At 51.3% G+C, this 24,520-nt stretch overlaps 1 protein-coding gene and 1 pseudogene across 1 annotated transcript in view; both read right to left on the reverse strand.

Annotated features, from left to right (window-relative positions):
• Positions 1-24,520, reverse strand: part of Megf11 (multiple EGF like domains 11) — a 213,330-nt gene that overhangs the window by 120,087 nt on the left and 68,723 nt on the right. The gene's annotated exons all lie outside the window — the stretch shown is intronic.
• On the reverse strand, positions 22,253-23,883 carry LOC104875597 (annotated as a pseudogene).

Genomic DNA, 24,520 nt, shown 5'->3' on the forward strand with positions numbered 1-24,520 from the left:
GAGGTAGGGGGGAGGGCGGAGGAGGCAGCCTGAGAATGGGACGAAGGAGAAAGGGACAAACGGGGTGAGGGACAAAGAGATGAGGGTCCCAGGAGTGGAGACAGGACACTGAGGCAGGGAACACTGAAATGAGACAAGGTGGGGAGAGAAGAGGGGACAGTAGGCTGAAGGACAAGAAGTCAGAGACATGAGGTTGCAGGTGGAGGTTGGGGAACAAAGGCAGGGACTGGAGGGGCCAGGGGACAGACAGGGAGGAGCACAGGCTACTTCTGGATGGAAGAGACCAGAGCACGGGCCCAGGAAAAGGTGATAACTTCCCAAACTCCTTCTCAGGCCCTGAGGCCTGGCCTGACCCCCATTGCTGCCTGAGCAGAGCTGTTTCGAGGCCCTGTGCTCCTGCTGCCCCTGTGGTGACCGGGGTGCAGACAGACACGCAGCTCCCTGCTGCTGGGCTGCTGTCTTCCTGTGCAGTGCGGGGGCCTTCACCTCCCACAGCGGCAGCTGCTGTCTTCCTCCTCCCGGTTCACCTAACACATTCTCTGCAGGCTGTGCCCTGTAGGCAAGGGAGCCCCCGAGCGCCCCAAGGCACTGCCTACTCCCCAGCCCCGGGAGTGGGTGTCTGGGCACGACTGCCTTCCCACTAGATAAGGAGAGGCCTCTCCTATCCATCTGGTCCCCATGCCCAGAGCTGTACGCAAGCAGCAGGAAAGGTTTGTGGGGTCAGAAGAACTGTGGACCAGACCTAGGGATTAGGAGAGGCCGACACCAGATCTGTAATGGCCAAAAGGGACAGAAAAAGGAACACTCCAACCCTGGGGACCAGCCAGGCCCCCATGCCCAGAGCGGATGGCGCCAGCAGCCCTCCTGGGGATGCCTAGGTCTGGACAAAGAAAGGAGAGCTCAGGGAGCCCCAGCTGGAGATGGAGAACCCAGGAGCCTCCAGGAGGGGCTACAGCTGTGACTTCCCCTGGCCACTGCAGGCCTGGGTCCTTCTGGTTCCGGGCTCGACATGGCTCTGCTCGGAAGCCCGGGAAAGGCAGCACTCTGACCTCACAGAGGAGGAGAAGAGAGTCCCTGCGGGCTGTCCCCATAGACCGCTGTCATGACAGTTTTACTCATTCACTGCCCCTTCCCTTGTAAGTTCAGCAGAGATTTTCCCTGAGGACAAGGCGGAAGGTTAGCAGGAGAGATGAAACCTGGTTTATTTGTTCAACCAACTCAGAGTGTGTGCCTACTATGTCCTATGCATGGCTGGAAGTCCTCGGGACTCGCCAGGGAACCGAACTGGCCCGATCCCTCCCCAGGGGAACCACCTTTCCAACAGGAAGAGACAGAAGATATAGAAGCAGATTTTATGGCGCTATAAAAGGCATCACATGTTGAGATTTTTTGTTTCTTTGTTTTTGGTACTGGGGATCAAACTCGGGTCCTTGCAAAGCAGGTGGCAGAACCACTGAGCTAAATCCCGGTCCCTATTATGTGTTATGAAAAAGCAGGAGCCAGGTGTGGTGGTGCAGGCAAGGGGAACTAGACTTTTCTCCCCTGCTAACTTAGAAGCCTATGGAGATGCCTGTTGACTGACGGCCTGAGAACGGACCCATGGCACTTGGCCAAGGAGGTGGATCTGCCAACAACTCAGGGTACCTTGTGGGCAGGTCTACCTTGATCCATATCCTGATGGGACTACAGCCCACTGACACCTTCCTGCAGCCTTGCAGACCTTAAGTCCCGACTCACAGAAACTAGGAGCTAGGAAACACGTGCAGCTTTATGCTGTTAAGTTTTGGGGGAAGACAATGGCAGGCAGAAGGGTCGGCTAGTACAAAGGCCCTGAGGCAGGAAAGGAACCTCAGGAGGTGTAGCAGATGTGAGAGGGAACAACTGTAGGAGATGAGGTTAAGCGGCATGGCCAAGTGACACAGGATTTCTTCGTGTTTGTGTTTTAGAGTGACAGACATTTTTGTTCAACTAGCCTATGGAAAAGAATATTTTCAGATATAAATTTGTAAATTACAGCCTCTAAGAACAACTAGGTCAGAAATACAGATTCAAAACAACTACCCTGAGCCACAGCTGAAGTGGTAAGGGGGTACATATTCACTGTCTGGGGTTTTTGCTTTTAGTCAAATGTTAGCAAGTTATATAATCTCCAGCCGATGGCTCTGTACCTAGACAAATTGATATTTTTATTTGGAAACACTCCAGGACATGATTGAAGCTTTAAATACCATTTCTAAGTGGCCCCTGGAGGCTTCTGAGCAGAAGGATCTGATGTGACTCATGCTTTAGGGCAGGCAGGCTTCTGGATGGAGAGGGCTGCAGGGGCGAAGGCGGCTCTGGGAGCCAGGGGGCATCGTGCCCGTGTCCCTCCCCACCGGCCAGGCCTGGCTCCTCTACGGAGGGACCTGGAGGTGGCTGCGTAGGCTGGGAAATGACACAGGCTGGCCCCAGTCCTTTGGCAGCAGCCCCAACCCAGACCGCAAGGCCCCTCACTTTGCAGCCTTTCTGCCAGCAGGAGGTCTCTGATGAGGTCTGGAGCAGGTATGGCTTTTAGGGAATACTTTCTCGATTAGCCCCCAAACCTGGAGTATCCCTTAGTGTGCAAGCTTTCCACACCGGGGAGTTCAGGGAGGACAGGACGGGGGCAAAGGGAGGACCTTTACCTGGCACCGCTCTGGGAGGAATTGTTGCGTTAGTGAGGCAGGGGCCGGCGTGACTGGTTGAGACGAAGCCAGCTCAGGAAAGCCAGGTGACATGTTCAGGGTTGTGCAGAGCTATCAGCTGTGCAGTGGGATTTGAACCCAGCCTCTCCGACCTTAGAGTTCATATTCAGAACCTCTACTATACCAGTCCCTTAGCACTTTGATGAAAAATCAACACAAGAAAATATAAAACTCTGTACTAATTGTCTCCAAACCCCACCACATAACCTATTTTCCCAAGCCATAACTGGTCCAACACAATCCCAAGATAACTGATGTGTTAAGTAAGGACTGTCATGGGAGGAAAGGAGTTTATGAAATGATGTTTGTACCTTTAAGTGCTGTTACTCCACCGTCCCCTAGACAGGGTCTCTACCCCTCCAGCAGACCCGGAGCTCCTGGAGTCTGAGCCCAGGGTTCGGCACCAACCCAGGAGCGTGTGGAAGGGACAGGTCTCCTGCTCAGCCTCCTCCAGGGCCGTGTGCCAGCCCCACCACAAGCCCCCATCCCCTGGGCCCTCACATGCAGAGAGACAGCAGGTTTGGGGGGCACAGGCACAGCCCACAGAGGCAAGAGCAGGAGAAAACACCACCCAGGGTGAGGCAGGAGGGGGTGTACCCACCACCAGAGCGTGACCCCCGCATCCCACCGGACGGAGCACCTGACGCTCTTTTGACAACTGTCAGAAATAGGATTGAAAAATGAAACACCACAGTGTACTAGATAAAGTAGGAAATGATGGGATAGAAGCATTAACTTTATTTTTTGATGCGGGTGGTGGTGTTGAGTTTGTCCCTGGGACGGGAAGGAAAATCCAAGAAGAAAAGAGCAGGTGCCTCTTGCAGGCAGACGCTACGGTCCCTCCAGCTACCCCCGCCTTGGCCATGGTCCGCCCTTCACCCCGCGCTGGGACCACACTGGGCTGGGAACTGCTTAACCCATTTCCACTTCCAAGTACCGTTTCCCAGGGCAGGCCCAGGCTGGCTCCCCTAGGACACCAAGTGCTCACAGGGTCCCCAGGCAGTGTGAATGGTGCGGAGGCCCCGGGAGGAAGGTCCCGCTCCTCCTCCGCAAGCATTTCCTGGCTCCCAGAGGACACCGCCGAGTGCCTAACGGCCTCCCACTTCTCTCTGCATTATTGATTGCAATACCTGCTTAGGCGCTTGAAAATGAGATTTTTTTCCCCCTCCTATTGATTTCCCCATCTATTCCACTAGGCAAACACAAAGTTCTCCCCTGACGTTTCACTGCTATGGGTACCGGACAGCACGGGGAGGTGAGAGAGCAGTTGGGGGGTCGCCTTGTCTTCTCCTAAGGAACATGGGCCACCCCCGACCCCACGGCAGAGGGGCTCGGCCAGGGGCTGGCGCTTTGCCTGGGGCAGGAGATCAGGATGTTGCTGCCTCTTATAAACAGTCCCCAACTTACTGGGGTCTGAGGGTTTCAAAAGCCACAATGTCCACCTGGAGTTTGAGAGGATTCACACAGACAGCGGACTTGAAGGAAGCCCTGGGGAGACTTCCGACGCCCAGGGACAAGTTCAGGAGAGGGGGCGTGGGTCTCAGGGGCCCAGCACTAACATCAGAGGCCCCCCACACTCGCTCAGGGCTTCCTCATCACCCACAGCGGGGATTCTCCGACGCTGCCTTTCTCTAGTTCCTCTAGGATAATTGGAGACCCGAGAGGAATCTACAAGAACTTTATACATTTTTATGTGTCTATTTCAACAATCACTTTAAAAGCAACAACTCAGCACATTGTGCAAAATGGGGAGGACGGACCTGCCCCTCCCGGGGTCCAGCCCCAGCCTCTCTCCGGCGGCCCCCAGATGGGCATCTGCGCTCGACAGCCCCTCCCAGGTCAGCACCACACTGACCTCACATGGAAACTGCCCGCACCTCTAGTCTCCAATGGGGGAGGCCCTGTCTGCTCCTGGCCAGGCTCCTGGGGACCAGGATGTCACCTCTGGGGCCACCTCCTGACCGCCTGTGTCAGGCCAGCCTGCTGCACCCACCCGAAGCCCCAGCCATCGGGAGAGAGTGGAGCCCGTGCATGAGGCAGAACGACCAGGGGCCACCTCAGCATCTCTCCGGCTTCTGTTCCCTCATCTGTAAAATGGGGACAACTTCAGCCCTAACTCACAGGCTTGACGAGAGGATCACAAGAGTCAATACTAATAAAGCACTCAGGACAGAGCCCAACACCCAGCGAGTGTTCAGTGGATGTTCGCCATTACTCCTGCCACAGGGGAGCCAAGCCGGGAGGATTTATACAGCTTTGGCCAGGTCTACTGTTTGATTAAATCTCAGGCCTCATATTTGGTTAAATCCCTGTGCAATTTCACCGCAGCTTTTCCTTCCCGGAAGGCCACCAACCATAATGTGCTTAACACTTCTGTAAAGACAAAGCTCTGAACACCCCATCAAGCAAACATCTTTCTTCCTTCCTTCCCCCGTCCATCTGTCCATATTGGAGATTGAGCCCAAATCCATTGTATTCAGCTGCATCCCCACCTCTTTTTTTTTTTTTTTTTTTTTTTTTTTTTTTTTTTTTTAATTCTGGGACAAAATCTTGCCAAATTGCCCAGGTGGGGCGTGAACTTGCAATCCTCCTGCTTCTGCCTGCCAGAGGGCTGAGATTACTGGTGTGCACACCTTGCCTGGCTTAAGGTCTCCGCTTTACAGACAGGAAGACCGAGGCCCAGAGCAAGTGCAGGGCTGACCAGGGACCACGGGGCTATTCTGGAATACAGAAGGAGCCAGAACCTAGCTCTGCGGTGGCAGCAGCCCCTGCTTTCCCCTCTCATGCCCAGCAGGTGGAAGGATTGCCTCTGGGCAGCGGGGGCGTCACACCTGAGCCCAAGGCGGGGAGGGCTGCCATCAAAGAGCCATTTACTGCTCCCATAACCGCTCTAACTAACGCCTTTCTAGTGGCAGTGGCTGGAAGCAGATTAATGTCTCCGGGGCCCCAACAGTTCTCCAGCCCCCTTAGCCTGTCAGGTCATTACCGGCTGGTTTATAGTCATGAGGCCCCTTTCCAGTTCGCTAAATGGTTTGCATGATAAAGAGACCGCGGGCCTGCGCCTTCCCTCTCTTCTGCTGTCAGGGATGGCAGACTCCAACCACACTGGCTCAGCAGTGGTCGGGAGCATGGGCTCCACAGGAGAAGTGCCGAAGCTACTACCTGCCAGCCGTGGGGCCTTGAGCAAGATGCTGTACTTCACTGGGCCTCACTTTCCTCCTCCGTAAAATGAGGGCAATAATAGTAGCATCTGAGGGTTTTCAGGGTGGAGTAAGCCAGGTGAGGGAAAGACCTTGGTACACAGTTAGCAGCCAGCCAACATGAACGCACAGAACTCCCACTGTCCCGATAAACAGCAAGCCTGGAGAAGGCAGGCACACCGCGGGCACCTGACAAGCACAGGTTTGATGAACAAATGCAGGAAGGGATTTTTAGAACCGAGATTTCAGGGCTCTATGGGTGGGATGGTTCCTCATTTTAAGAAGCCATCTTGTACACTGGCAGCATCCCTGGCTCCTACCCACTTGGTACCAGTAGTGCCCTCCCCCAGCGGTGACAACTGTCTCCAGATACTGCCAATGCCCCCATTAAAAACCAGTGATCCATAAAAATCCACCCTCTTCTTTTGAAAATGAAGAAGTTGAGGCTCAGAGAGGGAAAGTAACTTGCATGAAATCACACAGCAAAATAGCGACAGGGCTGGGATTGAAAAGCCAGGTGTCCTGATGCATGGCCAGTGCCCCTTCCTTAGTCTTTAATGACTCACTGTCACGGTCCCTCCCATCTGGCCAGCTCATGGCTCCAACACCCAAGACCAGCTGTTGCCACTCTGTCCTTCTGTCATTTTAATCAGGGGTGGCCATCCTGTAAGGGGGTGGCAGCTGTAAGGGAAACTGGGGGGCTGCTTGTGCAAGGTACCTGCTTTGGTAACAGTCCACGGTCCCTACACCACCTCTGGCCAGCCCTGGGTGAGGAATGACATTGGTCTGCTCGTCAGGCACCCCTCTCTTATGACATTCATCAAGCACGGCACCTACTAAATGCCAAGGACTCAGTCAGTGACGCACTAGGGAGCAGCTGGGCAAGATAAATGCTACTTTTCAGATTCCATAGGAATTGGCTAGGTTTTCCTATAAAGGAAGACAAACTAAGTATTTTCTGGTTTGGGGTAAGACAGTTTCTGTCACTGCTACTCAAATCTGCTGCTTCAGGGAGAAAGCAGTTATACCCCAAAAGCAATGGGTATGACTGTGTCCCAATAAAACTTTATTTAAAAAGCAGCCAGGGGAACAGATTCACCCACGAGTCCGAGTTTGCTGACCCCTATCTGAAAGTAACTACCCCTGGCCCATCTCTCCCCTAGGGAAATGACCCTGGTGGTCTGGGGAGAACACTCAGGGAAAGATGCTGATGTGGGTTTGGGGAGGAGACGCAGCCAGGAGGCTCAGGAAGCCCAGTTCTGGGGAGTCCTGGGGACTTCCAGTTTGGAAATGGAGCCTCTACCCTGCGGGAACTGCCAGGCTTGGCTGCCCCCGCAGTCAGAGCTTGTGGGGAACAGCCAGAGAGTTGGCTCTGGAAACTTCCATCATCCCTCAGTGCCCAAGGCACAGCTGACCTGGACATTACCCACCCCTCACATTGGTGATGGACACCAAGCTGCCCAGGTCCACCCTGCTGGCCGTGGGTGTCCAACCTGACAAATCCACTCTGACAGGACAGGAGGGGCACCGAGCGTCATGGAAGTGCCACAGAACTAGCAAAAGTGAGGTTCAGTGACAGTGTGTTTAGCACCTCGTATTCTTCCTGAGGCGGCTCTGCTGGGGCGGGGGTGTTCAGGCAGGGACCCCACTCACCAACTTCTGCAGGCTCCATGGGTAATTTGTGCAAAGGTGAATGCTCTTCAGATTCCCGCACTACCACCCACCCACCTCTCAGCTCCTCCTGGCCCATCAGGCAAGGATGAACTCTGGAGGCTGCAGGAGGACTGAGTGGCAGCAATGTCCATGAGCACCTGGCCCAGGCCCACCACATACAATGCGTGCTAAATAATATTCTGCCCCCACCCCAGGCTTTAGGGGAATCAAGCAGTCACAGAAATCAAGGATTCCAGGGTAATTTTGAAAAGAAAAGCGGAGGCTAGAAGAAACTGTGCATTCCTTTAATCTCCCCGGCCCTCAAGGACCAGCAGACAGCAGTCATCCGTTCCACGGAGTGGCCTGTCTCGCTGTGACTCAGGGACCTCGCTGCCCATATTCCTCATCTGACGCTCGGCCAATCATCACGTGGGCAGGGGCAGATGAAAACACCACCAAGGTCCGCCTCAGACAACTCGCTCTGCAGCACCCCTCGTGCCGGGCACAGGCTCTGACTTACTGCCTGGTGTTTCTCCATCAGACCCTACATTCTGAGAGGGAAGGGGCAACCATCGTCCTCCAGTGCCAAGGTCTCCAGAATGGGTGGGGCGCCAGCCAGGACAAGTGATAGCCAATCACCACACTTCTGGCTGTCCCGGGGATGCCCGGGCTGTGACTGATGCAGAGAAAAGTTTGGAGCTGAGAGCAAAGGCAGAGAAGTCTTCACTGCTAATCTCTGCATTTGCTAAGCAAATTGTATTGATTCGTGGGCCAGGGTTGCTCCTTTCAATCGCAGGCTGCAGGTGCGGATCCCTCCCCAGAGAGGCCTGAGCTGCACCTGGATCTGTCACTCCCTGACCCTTACCATGGGGGGCTCTAGTTCGCAGTCAAGGCTGTGACCAAGCCCACGCAGAAGCTCGGGGAAACCTCCGTGATTTCCTTTGGCAGCAGCAACAGTCAGGGAAACAGAAACCACACCAAGCTTGCTTTCTGCCGCCAATGATTAGGAGAGCGTAGTTCCCCCTCCACATTCCTCTTGCCCAGAATTCTTTTGCTGATGAGGCAATGCACGTCATCTGCATTCCTGTGCTCCAAGAAACATCTCCTTGCAGGTAATTAACAGGGCACCGGCACCCACCCAGAACCAGCATCTGCCGCAGGCCCCACCAGACCACTCCCTGCAGGCACACTGCTCCCAGGACCCTCCCCTACCCACCCTGGGTGAAGAGGGCCTGTGCCCTCTGCACTTACAGCTCCATGCCTCAGTCCCCAACCCCCTGCCCTACCCCATAGTCCCTGCAGGGTGCATGGTCACATCTACTAGACTGCAGGCACCTTGTGAGCAGGAACTTCCTGATGCACTTATAAATCTTCTACAGAGCCTAGCTTAGCAACTGTTCCTGCACATAAAACAAATTTTGTTAGGTTGAGTCAAAAATATACCAAGATTTAGTTTGGCCAATGTACAAGCCCCTCAGATTCCACCTCGCTCCTTCTGAGCATTTGGGGCCTGACTCCGATGGCCCCTGAGCCCTCATCTGACCCCCCTCCAGCTCCTCCCTCTGTTGTATCTGCTTCACAGCGATCACCACCCTTTGAAGTTACCCCTTGTTATGTACAGTTAAAAAGGGCTTGTTTTTTTCAATTATCTTCTCTGTCTTATTTACTGCTCTCCAAAAGACACACACAGAAGTCATCAGACATAAATTTATGGAGTAAGCGGCTGGTGTTCCTAAGCTGGTGAACATGAAGAGGGAGGTAAGGCAGCCTCCCCCTCGTGCACCTTCTCCCTGCAGGCCACCTGGATGGCCCAGGGGAGATGCTCTCAGCAGAGCTCCTCCCAGCAGCCTCTGCAAATCCCCAGTATGGACAACTGTGTGCACTCGTGCAGCTGCACAGCCAGAGCCCTGAGAGGTCCCGGGCGTGCCGCTGCAGTACCCAGGAAGCTCATCTTCCTGACTTGCTGTCGCCCTGCTGTCTCTAGGTCCTCTGTCTCTTCCTTGCCCTATCGGCCCCTTGATTTAAGGTGGCGACTTTTCCAAGGGAAGAGCAGAACCTTAATAAGAAATCGGCCAGGGCTGATGGATGGCAGAAAGTTGGCACTAGCCTCAAGGTCGGAAGGAGTTATTTTAAACTATTCAGATTTACTAGGAGGGGAACAAGTCAGATGAGGATTTAGGGGCTCGCCTCCCAGCAAGACATGTGGCTGTGTCCCCGAGCAATCGAAGACAGACACTTGCTCTGCCACCCCCGCCCCGCCACTGCTGCCTCTGCCCTGCCACGGAGACGGATGGCCAGGCCTCTGGCATGAGGAATTTATTGGGAGCTGGTCAAATAAGTTTGCAGTCTGGAATTTGAGCAGAACTTTGTCCTCCTTCCTCCGGTGTCCAAGGATGGGAGGTGGCACGTACTGTCCCTGAGACTGTCCCTCCTTGTCAGTGCATTATCCCACATCTCCTGTGGCCCCTGGAACCCAGCTCTCCTAGGTACCCCTGACTGATTAGAGCCACTGCTCAGCTCCACTATTGCCTCTCCTGAGGGCCCGGAGCCATCTGAATGGGCTCTGCTGCAGTACTTCCGTTTAGAGGCCCAGATTTCTGGTGGCCTCTTCTGTGCAGACCTGAGCTGAGCTCTTCTGAGCTCCAGACTCCCCGCCTTCCAGTCTCTAAACACTCAGTCTCTATCCATTCCTTCAAGGCCCATTTCCATCCTTGTTTCCTCCTCCAGGGAGACTCAGGTTCTGAACTCTGGGCTCCGTTTTCCAAATCACTGTTTACCTGCTTTCTAGGGCAGAAGTGGGCGGGTGTCCCGTATCCCTGCTGAGCTCCAGGCATTCGTTGTAATAAGCTCCCTACCTTCCTGCCCACCCTGCACCTCAAACCTGCTGTTACCAGGCCCACACTGGGTGCTCAATAAATATCTGCTAAACTAAAATGAACACCTGAGATGCGCAGAAACGAACAGTTTTTCCCACATGAGTGTGGGTGTGGACAGGTGGAGAAAGAGGCAAGAGGCCTTTTTACCTGCATATGAACATTTCAAGTGTACTGTGAAGTTCAGAGAAACACTGAAATAGTGTATCCTTCCAACAAATCCTAACGTTCCCCATTTTTGCTACAGACATTTTTATTTTAGATGTAAAACATTACTCAGTTGAACTTAATCCTTGTGAATCCTTCCTTATCCATCCCCTCCCTCCCCAGTGTAACATTTCTGTGTCTGCTTTTATACATCTGCTACTTATAATCATTCCCATAAATAACAGTCAGTATTTTGCATGCTTTCAAACTTACATGAATGACACCATATGACACGTATGTAGCCCTCCGGACCTCACTCCCCACCACACACAATGGCTATGATGTACTTGAGATTCACCCAGGTAGACAGGTATCCTGCTACTTCATTTGAACTGCCGTGGAAATTCCACTGTACGACTATATTACAATTTACCCATTTCCCTCTGGAGGGACCTCCATGGCACAGGCAGCCTGTCCCCATTACAAGAAAACGTTCCAGGCTGCCCATGTTGGAGGGGTCTCCAGAGCAAGCTGCAACCCAAAGGAGATGCATGAAATCAACGTAATACTCAGTAATCGATGTTAATATTCCCACTTTAAAAAGTTTAATAGAGGAGTTTCAAAAGTAGCAGGGAAAGACAGAGGGGTGAGAGAGAGAAAAGAAAAATTTATTAATCTAGTTTGAAATGCCCAGGATTATAGGGTTTCTATGAAGTGCAACTTTAAAATTATGAAATTGCTCCCTAAAACAAGACTGCCAATTCACACTTTCACTACCAGTAACTGAGAACATCTATTTGCCTATATCATCACTAACACGTGGTATTATCAGAAATCAGTTTTCCCCAATCTGTCGAGTGCGATACAGCCAGATCTGTCGGTCTCAGTTTGGATATCCTTGATCACCACTGGGATAAGCATGTTTTCATACACTTCCTGCCCACCCAAACACCCTTTTAGTAGGAACCACATGTTCATAGCTTTGTTTTTTTGCGGGTTTTTTTTGCCAGTGTTTGTGTATTTGATATGTAGGATTATAAAAATATATTCAGAATGAAAAAGAGGGCCAGGGATTTAGCTCAATGGTGCTGCTGCCTGCTTTGTAAGCACAAGGTCCTGAGTTTGATCTCTGGTACCAATATACACACACACACACATAATACACACATTTATATATATACATATATACATATATATGTATGTGTGTACACACACACACACACACACACACACACACACACATACTGGATTTTAATCCTTGAAGATTGCAGGTATTGCAGTATCTTCACCTGTTCCACAGCTCAGCCTTCACCTTGTGCAGTGTCAAAGGACCATTGCTGGTTCTGACATTCCAATTCACGATGGAGCAAAGAAAACCCAAGTGTAAGAGGCTCTCTGGGTCAGGATGAAGGCCTAGGTCTTTCTGCATCCTCAGAGAGCTCAATCTAACAGGCTCTAATAATGTTCAGTGGCTGTGTGTGTGTGTGTGTGTGCGCGTGTGTACATCAAACTCAGGACCTTGTGCTTGCCAGGCAGTTGCTGTACTGCTGAGCTACGTCCCTGGCGAATGTTCAATAGCTTTAAGATGGCTCATTTAAAATTTTCTACCACATTAGGCTAGCACAGGTCTGGGCTTCCTGCAAGGGCTCAATGGAAACACAAACTGAACATGGTTTAGAACTGTTAAGAAAAGATCTGACATCTAGGTAGACAATCAGAAAGATGTTTTAATTGCAAAAATAACATCAGATGCATGGAAGGATATCCTGCAGGAGGCCATAAAGTGTGACTGACGTGTCCAATGTTCTAGGAAGCAAATGTGGGGTTCCAACAGGTACCCTTAGGTTTCTTGATTCTTCCACCCCTGTTAGCTCATAGTGACAAAGAGATTCTTAATATTTTACAAATGGGCCACAAATATGTCTTGTCCCTGGCCACACTGACCAGATCCCATGTCCCCTGTGACTACCTGGTAGGAGGCTGGGACCCAGAACAGTGGATGTTTTGAAGCCAGCACAACCCTAAACTCTCAAATGTAGAGGAAGAAGTCAAATCATCTGGAGAAAAGATACCTATTCCCTGGCTCAAAGCCAGGTGTAAGCCTAAATCTCAATTCCCCCCAACCTTGTATAACAGAGAGAAAGATGGAGGGAAACACACACACACACACACACACACACACACACACACACACACACACACACACACACACACAGGCCTTCCCACCCCAAACCATATTCAGCAGGATTTGTCAAGAGGAACAGGAGCAAGAGACCCACAGCTCAAACAGAAATGGCCTGAGATAGGAGCTCCTTAGAAGTGAGGCAGGGGTAAGGTCATTCTTATTACCACATGCCAAAAAACTAGCGCCATGTCTGGCACACAGAAGAGGCTTACGAAATGTTCACTGTGTACACGGATGGATGGATGGACAGATGGATGCAGGAATGAAGAAAATAGATGAATGGATGGACAGAATGATGGACAGATGGAAGGCTACACTAGTTGAACACAGGGGTGGCTGATTGAACGGATAGATGGGAGGATGGATGGGTGGAAAAATAGCTATTCTTCAACTGAATAAATCCGAAGAAGGATTGTTTTCAACAGAACTTCTCAAGCAGACAGCCAAACCTGGGACTCCTGTCTTGTTGCTAGAGGTGTTCATAAAGAATATCGAGTGGCATAACTGTAAGAAATAATTGCTTCTAATTGGGCTGAATTATTCTGGCCATATAGTAGACATATTTTTATAACTTTATTAATTATTCAATTTGAGGCCTATTACCCAGCCTGCCAGAACAGACTTTGCTTATTACAGGGTGACAGATTCCCCCGTTCTGCGGTAGACTCTGCTGCAGCGGTATCATTAGACAGTGGCTGCCTGCTTTGGGGGCCCTCTGGGGTCTGGGGACTGGAGGTAGAGGGTGGCACTGGTGCTAGCAGGTGGGCTGGGAGCCAGAGATGCCGGGGACAAGAGGGCCACCACAAGCGCTCCCCACTGAAATCCACCAGTCGTCAGGTTGCTTTCCCTGATCCAGCCAGAGAAGCAGAAGGTGTCAGGCCGGGACACGCCCAACTTGGCCTCTCTAGGTCACCCCCTGCCAGATCCATTCCCCAACTTTTACAGCGGGCTCCCCTCATCCAATCTGCTTCCTCCCAATGCCAAGAGAGCTTGCCATATGTCCTGCAGTTGCTCCAGTCAGGCCCAGGTACAGAGCAGGAGCTCCAGCACCACGCTGCCCCACACACAGGCCCTGAGCTGGTCACAGGTGACATGGGAGAAGAAAGGGCAAAGGCGTTGCGCACAGCAGGAAATGATGCAGATTCAGCTGATGCAAAGTGTACTTTCAGGGGCTACCTGGGCCCACAGTCACATCCAAGTTCCCAGGCCTTGCTGCCTGCTGCCCAACCCGGCTTCTGGTCCTCTGGGGCCTTGCTCATTCTACACTGTGCTGCTCACCACTCAGTCCCTTTGCTTACATGGTCCCCAAACGCCCTCTGTTTCCATCTCTGAACCCTCAAATCGCATCCTTCCTGGGGCTATGGCTCCTCCACCTTCCCAGCGTCTTTCTCATCTGTCCTACTGAATATGACCTCTGACTCTGGGCTCAATCACAATCTCTGGGGCAGATCACCTCACAGCAGATCCAGGCTTCCCTGGGCCCCCACCATTCCAGGCCTCTCCCTGCCCCATCCCTGGCTGGCAGGTACGGGCAGAGCTGATCGAGACTCCTCCTCTGACGGGACCCTGCCCGTGCCACTCCTGGAAGCACAGCCTGAGTGTGGGGCACAGTGTCCTCTCCATGCCCGCACGGGGCCATGGGGGGGGGCGTTGGCACCCACTGCCAGTCCCACAAGACGATGCCAGCTTGGCTCCTGGCACTGGGCGGGCTCTCCCACCCCTGCCTCCTGCCACTTCCCCAGGCTGACTCCCTGTGCGTCATTTATTTATTAATTTTGTTCTCAAGGAGCAGATGGCCGGAGCTGAGCTGAGCTGAATTACCTCCCTCCTGCTCTGCCAACTCCCCTGAACATGCAGCTCCCCCAGCCCCGGGGCCATCCAGTTTCTGGCTCTCCCCCCACAAACCCTGACTTCCGGGGCAGGCCATGTGTGTCAGGGCTCCAAGGCTGTTCGTCCCAGGGCCTCCTTGTTAGAGAGGTAGAGTGGGGAAGGGGGGACCCTAGGGAAAACAGAGGCCCCCCTCCGACCTGAGCTGGGCCGGGGGCCTCCCAGGAGTGGTCTGAGGCCTCTAAAAAGGTCTCCCTTCTTTTCCTGGGGGACAGGGGTGCTGTCAGAAGAACAGGACAGCAAAGGAGGACAGGTACTTGCTGTCCTGTGTCCTGGGGTCTCCACAGGATCCCCCAGCCCACCCCACACCCATTCTCATCGTCATCCTGATGACAGGCTGGGTCCTTAGGAGGGCAGGGCACCCACATGTCCTCTCCCCTCAAATCCCATGAGAGCTACCTCTGGGAGAAAGTGACTGGAAGGGAAGACTAACCTGCCCGCAGGCTCCCAGCGCATCCCTGAGACCACTTGTCTCACAAGGAGGGAGGCAGGGACTGCAGGTGGAGGTAACGGCCAACAGCAGCACAGTGGACACAGAGGCCGATGGGGCCACCTTCCTGCCATTGTCCACCCTCCCCCCCGCCAAGCTCTGCGGCCCTCAGACCCCAGAACTCAGGGCTGACGCTGGGCTGTGGCCTCTCCACTCTCCTCCTGGTCTTTTTCAGCAAAATGGAGCTCAGCATAGAGCAACCTGAGCCTCCCGCCAAGCCCGGGCCGGCCATTAACTCCTCGTCTGCTTGACACTGGCATTCTGGGGGAATAGCAGCTCCTCTTGCTCACAGACCTTGAAAAAGCATTTGCCGCATGTCCGTAGCTCCCTTCTGTCCTGTCACAGTGGCTGCACCCCAGTGCGCGGGCTGACACAGCGCCCATTGTCCTGGGGAGCCCCACAGGCACACCAGTTGCCGGCAGAAGGCGGCACAGGCGGGTCTGTGAGGTGCCGCGGGCTGGGCAGCGCAGCGCCACGTGGAACAGCAAGGGTAATTGCTCTGTGGTGATTCATCTCAAGTTGCTTTAACCTTGACAGTGGCTCAGTGTAGTGAAAAGCAGAACCGGGAGAGAGCTGCGGCCTCCGGCTGGCACCGTACCCTCTGTGCAGCCCCTACCAGACAGTGCCGGCCTGCACTTGGGCCACCCAGGGGAGGATGTGTCGGGAGGGAACTCTCCATCTGGGCTCAGCAAGAAGGTCGCCAGAGTCCTGGATTAGGGAATCTGGTCCTGGATTTTCTGTTCCCAGAAACAGAGCATCTTTAGGACCGGAAGATCCATACGAATCCTCCTATTTTACAGAGGAGAAAACTGAGGCCCACAGAGAAGGAAGGACTTAGCCAGGGGCACCCAAGCAGATAGGAGACAACTTTCCTGTTCAGAGCACAAGGCTGGACTGTGGGTTGTTTTCATCCTCCCAAATTCATATATTGAAACCTCCTGAAACCCCAGTACGGTGGTAGGTAGGGGTGAGGCCTTTCCGTGGCCACCCTCCTGATGGGATTAGCGCCTTTATAAGAGACAGGAGAGAGACAATCCCTGTCTCCCATATGAAGGCACAAGAAGGTGGTCATCTACAAACTAGAACCAGAGCCCTCACTGGAAACGAAATCAGCCGGCACCTTGCTCCTGCATTCCAGCCTCCAGAACTGTGAGCGGTATATTCCTGTTCTGTGATATTTTTGTTACAGTAGCCTGACCTTAGACAACATCCATCTTCTCAGGATGGAACTACGGGAAGAAACCACTTCTGGTCCTGATCCTAGATCCACTACTCGTGAGTTGACCGAATCTCAGAAGTCCGCCCACTGCCCTGAGCTGGACCCAGACTTGGCAGAGGAGGGACCAGGAGGGTCCAGACCCCAGGTCACCTGGGCAGAGGTCTACAAAACCATGTGGCCTGTGTGCTGTGCTGTGATGAGACCTGCTGCAGCCCTGGCCTCCTGGAGCAGTTGAGGAGGATGAAAGGCGCCGAACATGGGAGGCCCAGCCTCGAACTGTAGCCCCGCCGCTGCCCACCTGGGTGACATCAGGCACCTTCTACCGCCTCCCCTGGGCCCCAGTTTACCCCTCTGTATAATGGAAGGAGTGCAACAGACAATTCCCGAGGCTGCCCTCCCAACTGCTGATGCAGTGGTTTCAAGTTGAACTGTGAGATCTCGGTGGTCACAGATCAGCTTCCAGGTCCCAGCCACACTTTCAAACTCACTCTCCAAACCAGGAGGATGTGGCTGTGTGAAAGGAATGTGAAGACAGCCGCAGGAAGAGAGGGAGCCAGAGCCACAGCAGTGGGGTTCATGAGACTCTGGCTCTGCTAGGGAAGCACTGAGCAGTGTGGAAAGACACAGAGATCCCAGGAGCACCCAAGGCTATAGAGTGTGCGTAGCACCGAGCCCTTATGCCGACCTGCGGCGGGGTGCTGTAGGCATCCTGGCATGGGGGATGGAAAACAGAGGACCCCAGCTTGCAGATGGAGAAAGGACTTCAGGTCCCAATCTCTGCTAAACCATCCTTGCATCCTTGCGAGCAGTCGCCAGCCCAGGGATCTAATTCTGAGCGGCCTTCCTACCTGTTCATGCTTCTCCACTTTCGCCCCTAAAGTAGTCCTGCCCTCGAGGAAGCTCCCAGCATGGTCTCAAAAGTCTCACCATAAGCTCACATTATCACTTTAATAAAGCTATATTTATTCTAATATAAGAAACAATGCTTCGATGATCAGATAACTGATATGCCATTACATAGAGAAAAACTTAAACTCTGTAGCTTTAAGAACCTCTCGCAAAATCTTTTCAACAAATGGTACTGGGAAAATTGGATATCCACATGCAGGAAAGATGAAGTTGGAGCCTTAGCTTAAAATACACACAGAACTTAACTCAAAATGAAGTCAGGCATGGTGGCACATGCCTATAATCCTAGTATTTGGGAGGCTGAGGCAGGAGGATCATCAGGAGTTTAAGGCCAGCCTGAACTACATAGCTAGACCCTGTCCCCCTGAAAAGAGTGGATCAAAGACCTAATGTAAGAGCTAAAACTACAAAAATTTTATGAGACATTGAATTTATGACATTGAATTGGTAATGATTTCTTGGATATGACACTAAAAACAAACACAATGAAAGAAAAAAAAATGTTAAACTGGACCTCATCGAAATTTAAAGAAAACCTTTTATGCATCCAAGGCACCATCAGCAGAGTGAAAAGGGAACTCACAAAACAGGAGACAATATTTGGAGATCATGTATTCAGAAAGGGGTTAATACTAAAATAGATAAAGAACTGTACATCAAGAAAAACAACCTGATTTAAAACTGGGCAAGGGGTTTCAACAGATATTTCTCTAAGGCGGCTGAACAAATGGCCAGTAAGTACAAGATGATTAATGTCACTGTTACAGAAATGCAAAATAAAACCACAATATGATAACATCCCACACCCATTAGGATGGCTATAAGGAAAAAACAAAACACACTAGAAAATAAACAAGCATTGGGGGTATGGACAAAGTGGAATTGTCATGCACTGCAGGTAGAAACACAAGGTAATCTGGCCACCGTGGGAAACTGTAGAGCAATACCTCAAATAACTAAACACGGAATTATAGGTGATTCAGGTAACCCCACTTCTGGCTCTAAACCCCAGAGAAATGAAAGTGGGGGCTTGAGCATTTGTCCACCTGTGTTCATAGCAGCAGTATTCATGGCAGCCAAAAGGTAGAAGCAACTTGAGCGCCTACTGCCAGGGGAAAGGATAAGGAAAATGTATTCTATACATCCAAAGAGCCATAAAAAGGAAGGAAATTCGGACACAGGCTACAACATGGATAAACCTCGGGGACACTATGCTACATGAAACACACCAATTCAATATTGTATGATTCCACTTACATGAAGCACAGTGTAGTCAAATTAAGAGACAGAAAGCAGAGAATGTGGTGATCTGGGGGAAGGGGATTAGGGAGCTATTAATGGTTAATGGATGCAGAGTTTCAGCTGGGAAAACAAAAAGTTCTGGAATTGGATGGTGGTGAGGGTCGCCCAATAATGTGAATGGATCAATGTCCCAATGATGTATACGTGAAAATGGTTAACATGGGAAATGTTTTGCTACGGATATTTTACCATCATTTTTTTTTAAGTCTCGAGCAAGCACACTCCTTATTCTGAGACGCTCTAACCCACCAAGTCCCCGGCTGGCCCAGGTGTATGGGCATATTTCCGAGCTGGTAAACATTTGCTTTTCACCCACAAAGACAGCTCAGAGTCGAGTCATCCAGGGGTCCCACACACCGTGCACGTTAAGAACGCGCCGGACTTGGCAGAAGTGGCTGCCAGCGGGGGCCTGGTTTGGTGCCCGCTGCCTCCATGATGGGGCTGCTCCCCCACGCTGCCTCACCCCACATCTGCGGCGGGGGAGGGGCTGCCAGACAGTAGGGCCCTTGTGTACCAGGTCCTGTCCTGGCACCTTCTTTCCTGTGCTTCCTCCTATGTCTGTGAATGAGACCAGCTTGGGGTAATAAGAATATGGAAGACAGTGAGGCGATGGGGTGAGGGGCAGGATTCTCCTTCCATCTACCCTATGCCTTCCGGGGAGCCCTGAGACCAAAATCCAAATCCCCTTCTATTGCCCACAATCCAAACTGCAAAGCACTATGGGAACAGAGATGAGGGACCCGGGAAATACAATAATTAAATAATACAATGAAAGCTTACATTTCCAAGTTAATTCCTGGGTATCATTTATAAAAGTTAACAGGGCATATTTAATTTAGGAATTGGCTCACATCCTTCTTCTTACAGCTCAAACCTCATAAATGAAATATACTGGATCATTGCCCGGTACGGAAATAAAAGTTATGAATAATGCTTCTATCTCAATCATTGTCAGTGCTTTAATATTCCTAATTACTTTAAAAAGCTAGATATTCAATATAGGAAAACTTTTTTCTTTTTATCTCCACTTGTGAGATTAGTGCAATGTAATAAGAGTCACTCTGCCATCTTTATTCAGCACAGACTGACACCCAGCCTCTCCTGTTCATTATCTGACAGGATGGAGGGTTATGACCAAGCACACAGCCGCTCCACTACCCCGTGTTGGTCCAGCTAACCATTCAGAGCTGTGCACAGAGTTCACGAGTCTGCCTTCTTCCTGTATGGAGCAGAAAGAGATCAGTCCAGGCCTTCAAGAAATTAGGCTCCAGGTTTATAAGGCTGTAAAAGAATGGAAAGTCCTCACCCCAACCTGGGTACTAAATCTCTCCCCTTCATGACTGTTGGATCCATAAATCCCTTGGCGGCCACAAAGGGCAGGGCAGGGGCCAGAACAGGATGATAGATCTTTATAACCCTCCCTGCCACTTCCAGGAATTTATCCTAAGAACAAACTGAGACAAGGGGACAAAGATATATGCACAAGGAGAACCCCTGCAACGCTTTTAGCCAAGGCCACAGGCCCTTCTCCATACATCTGCAATCCAAACAGCTGAAACAAAATTTTGTTTTGAAGTTCAGTGCCAACATTCATGGGGCGGTAAAGCTACACACAGAACCGATTTGAGGTTACATATTGTCTTTATGTCCCTGGATGTGATATGTCATGCAGTCACTGCAGAAAAGTATGGTTTCCGCCAGGGTGCTGCCCGGCTTCTGCGGGGCTTCATGTCACACATGATACAGTCGCCATGTATGTTTTAAGCCAGGGAAAACTCCTCTAAGTTCCGAAACCCACAATCCCCAAGGACCTTGGGTAAAGGATGGCGGCCCTATCATCGTGAAGAGTCAGAAACAACCCCCGTGCTCCCCAACAGGGGCTGGTTCGATACATTAGGTAATCCATCTCAGGAATTCTACTAGGTCATGAAACATTTAAAAGGAGATCAGGGTTCATTGACAAGGAAAGGAGAGCACGTCTTAAAGGTGAAGTTAAAGAGCGAATTATGGACTAGCACCCACACCTGCGCTGGAGGTACCCATACAGCAAATGTGCAGAGAAGTGACAGAGAGGACAAGCACCCAAAGGTCAGGAGTGGACATCTCTGGGAGTCAGGGGGACCCCTTTTTGACTACATGCTTAGTGAGGTTTGACCTTTCTTTTTAATATGGAATAGGAGAGAGGGAAAAAAAAAAAAAAAAAAAGGCCAGCAATTGCTTCCAAACGAACCAGACGGAGGTCTCTTGGCAAAGGCGTCCCATGTACCAGTCCGTTCAGAGGTCTCCAGGGACACACACAGCACCCACTGAGACCTGAGCCGCCCTTTTCCCGGGCCCACAGCAGGGCACACACAGACAGCCAGAGGGTCCAACAGCATATCAGCAAGTCCAGGCTGCTAACAATTCACATCCCGCGGCTGACTCCTCTATCTCCCCAACATCTCTCTTAGGCAGATCCTTCTCTTCCATGTAAGCAACTATGACTTAACATTGAAGGTCTATTTCCACCTTAGGTTGCATTATGAGAGGTTTAGCACCCTGAAGGGTGTGGTGGTGCACACCTGTAATCCCAGCGCTTCAAAGACTGAGGCAGAAAAATCACTGCAAGTTTAATGCCAGCCTGGGCTACATAGTTCAAAACCAGCCTGAACTACATAGTGAGACGTTGTCTCAAAAACCAAAGGGAGGCTGGGGATTTAGCTCAGTGGCACTGCATCTGCCTCATAAGCGCAAGGTCCTGAGTTTGATCCCCAATACTGAAAAAAACAAAGGGGGAGGGAGGAGAGGAGAAAAGTGGGGGGGGGTCTAGAAGGAAAAGAGAAAATAATTAAGAGGAGCCAGGTTTTTGTTTGGGAGATGATACTGGCTTCACCACGTATTCTCCGTGTCTGCTGGAACATCTTTAACTCCTCTGTGCTGCAACTTTTTCATTGGTAAAATGGGGCCATTTATAATTCTCACATCATAAGGCTGTCGTGAAGATTAAACGACTATATAAATACAGTGCCTAATGCATAGTAAAATTCAATAAATGGTAGCAATCTCCATTTTTATTTTTCCACACTGATCAGATGGAACCTGCTGTTGTGTGGTCAGACATAGCAGCAATCATTTAAAGGGAATAAAGACCACGGCTTCATCAGCCCAGATGACATGCAAGAAGCAAAGGGGCCGGGAGAAGAAAAGCCGGGGAGGGACTGTGTGGCTGTCTTCTGTACCTCAACAGCTGGCTCACAGAGGCACCTAGCTTTCTTCTATGTGGCCTCAGAGGCTAGAGTCTTTGTACACACAGCCTGAGGCCTTGTCCACTAGGCTCCTTGGGAGGAGTTCTGGATGATCCATCACCCTGTCCTGGCCTTTATCACAGGCAAGAAAGAAACATGCAGTGCTCTGAGTGATCATGAAAGTGAGAATCATTAAATTCCCTTAATTCAATGCTGTTGTCCCCCAAACAGGGTTGGAGGCAACCTTTTATTATGATTTATTTATTTGCTAGGACAGGGAATACTTTATTCAAAACCCAGCAGAGAAATGGACAGTTTGGGTCTGTGACAAAGCATTTATGTTATAAATAAGGTCAGTAATCGTATATTAGAGCATACACTGCTACACATGAATTAACTGATCAGACCACAACTTTTCAATGTTTAAAACAGAATAAGCTTCACTGTAAAAGCAGCACCTCTGTGACATTTTCGGTTTCCCTCTCCTTCCTCAACTCTCCTTCAACAGAAAACACACCAACCTCCTCATGATCCTTCTCTAAGGCAGCCATGTCCCCAAAACTCCCCTTCCTCCATCCCCTCACCCACGAACTCGTGCACAAAGGCACTCTTGGCGTACCTCACATTGAACTTGTGGTCCAGGCGAGCCCATGCCAGCAACGGCTGTGGGGTTGGCTCAGCGTGCACACAGCCCACTGCAGCTTGGCCAGGTCTCTACCAGGCACCACAGTGGGAGGCTGGGGATTAATGCCAGCCTTGAAGCCAGTGGGACACCAGTCCACAACCTGGATGGTCTGCTTGGTCTTGAGGGTGGCAACGGCAGCAATGACATCTTTGGGGACCACGTCACCATGGTACAACAGGCAGCAAGCCGTGTATTTACCATGGCGAGGGTCACCTTTCACCATCTGGTTGACTGGCTCAGAACAGGCACTGGTGAGCTCTGCTACAGGAAGCTGCTCATGGTGGGCTTTCTCAGCAGAGATGACAGGGGCATAAGGGGCCAGAGGGAAGTGGAGGCGGGAGGCGGGCACAGGGTACCAGGTTGGTCTGGAATTCTGTCAGATCAACAACATCCAGGGCTCCGTCAGGAGCATCAGCCAGCATTAATACATGTCAGGACTACATACTTTATTGAAATTATTTCCTTTAACCCTCAGGACAGGTCTGTGAGGTAAATTCAACTATTTTTCCAAATTGTTTTTTCCAGGGCAAAGGAAGCTCAGAGCTCTCAATGTATTCCCCAAGGTCACGCAACAATTAAGTTGCGTGTCATGCTTTGAGCCCGGAGCTCTTGCATTTAATCACTGCACAGTGCTTCCTGAGAGTCCTTCAGGGTTTGAGTCTGAGAAACCTCCCCATGCAGGGATGGAAGACATGATTTGACCTATCAACCCATTCAGGTTGGTGTAGGTTGGGTGCTCGATAGCGAGGTTTCTACCACAGATGTCCTAGATGGCCTCGTTGTCTACCCTGAAGGCACAACCAGAGAGCTGCAGGGTGGCATGGGTGCTGAGGATGGAGTTCTAGGGCTCAGCCATAGCTGTGGAAACCGGGCAGGGGGATGGCTGGGCAGATGGAGAATTCCAGCTTGGACAACAGAGAGACGTTCTATCAGCAGGGAGGTAAGCCCACAGCCAATGCCCCCATCAAAGCTGCAAGAAACCAAGACACCCTGTAGACCCGTGCACTGGTCAGCCAGTTTCGGAATTTGGTCCAAGACGAGGTCAGTGATCTCCTTGCCAATGGTGCAGTGCCCACGGGCAAAGTAACTGACAGCATCTTCCTTGCCTGTGATGAGCTGCTCAGGGTGTAAGAGCTGCGGTGTGCTAACTGCTCACTTCATCCATGGCTGTGGGCTCCAAGCCTACAAACACTGCCCTGGGCAGTGTCTGCCAGCACCAGTCTCTCTGAAGAAGATGCTGAAGGAGTCACCTCCTCCCCCAGTGGTCTTGTCGCCTGGCATCTGGCCTTCGGGCTGGATGCCATGTTCCAGGCAGTAGAGCTCCCAGCAGGCATTGCCAATCTGGACGCCAGCCTGGCCAGCGTGGATGGAGACGCACTCATGCATGGAGAGGTTGCTGCTTCTTACAGAGCGACTCTTAGGTGGTCGATGGAAGAGAACCTGCCCGGAAGCCATCTTTGAAGCCTTCCCATGGGTTCCACAGTACTGACCGTAGGGAGACCTGGGAGTGTGGTGCTTCAGCTACTTCGGGAGCATTCGTTCATTCATTGTTTAAGTTTATTGGTACATGTTAGGTGTACAGTACAGTCACATCCACCATTGGGATCTTGTACTTTCACATGACAGGTCTTGGTTCTCATTTTCCCAGAGGACACTGGGAATGCCCAGCCCACCCTGTTTACAGAGACTTTCTTTCCATGTTTTTCCTTTCACATATTTTTCCTTTCCCCTTTTAACCTTTCCCCTACCCCTCCCGCTTCCTCTACTCTTTTAGATCTTTTCTTCCTATTACACAGTATCAATTATACATCTTGATCCTCATTGACACTCTTAGTTCGTCACACCAGAGAAACTATTCGGTATTTACACGTGCGACTTATTAATTTCACTTAAGAGTATGGCCTCAACGTGCATCCACTTTGCTATAAATGTCTCCAGTTTCTCATTCTTTATGGCTGAGCAGTACTCCATTTTATTAAAAAAAAACACATCTTCTTTATCCAGTCTCCAACTGATGGGCATT

Source organism: Fukomys damarensis, unplaced genomic scaffold (assembly GCF_012274545.1).
Source record: "Fukomys damarensis isolate Sample0158 unplaced genomic scaffold, DMR_v1.0_HiC HiC_scaffold_25, whole genome shotgun sequence".
Taxonomy (NCBI): domain Eukaryota; kingdom Metazoa; phylum Chordata; class Mammalia; order Rodentia; family Bathyergidae; genus Fukomys; species Fukomys damarensis.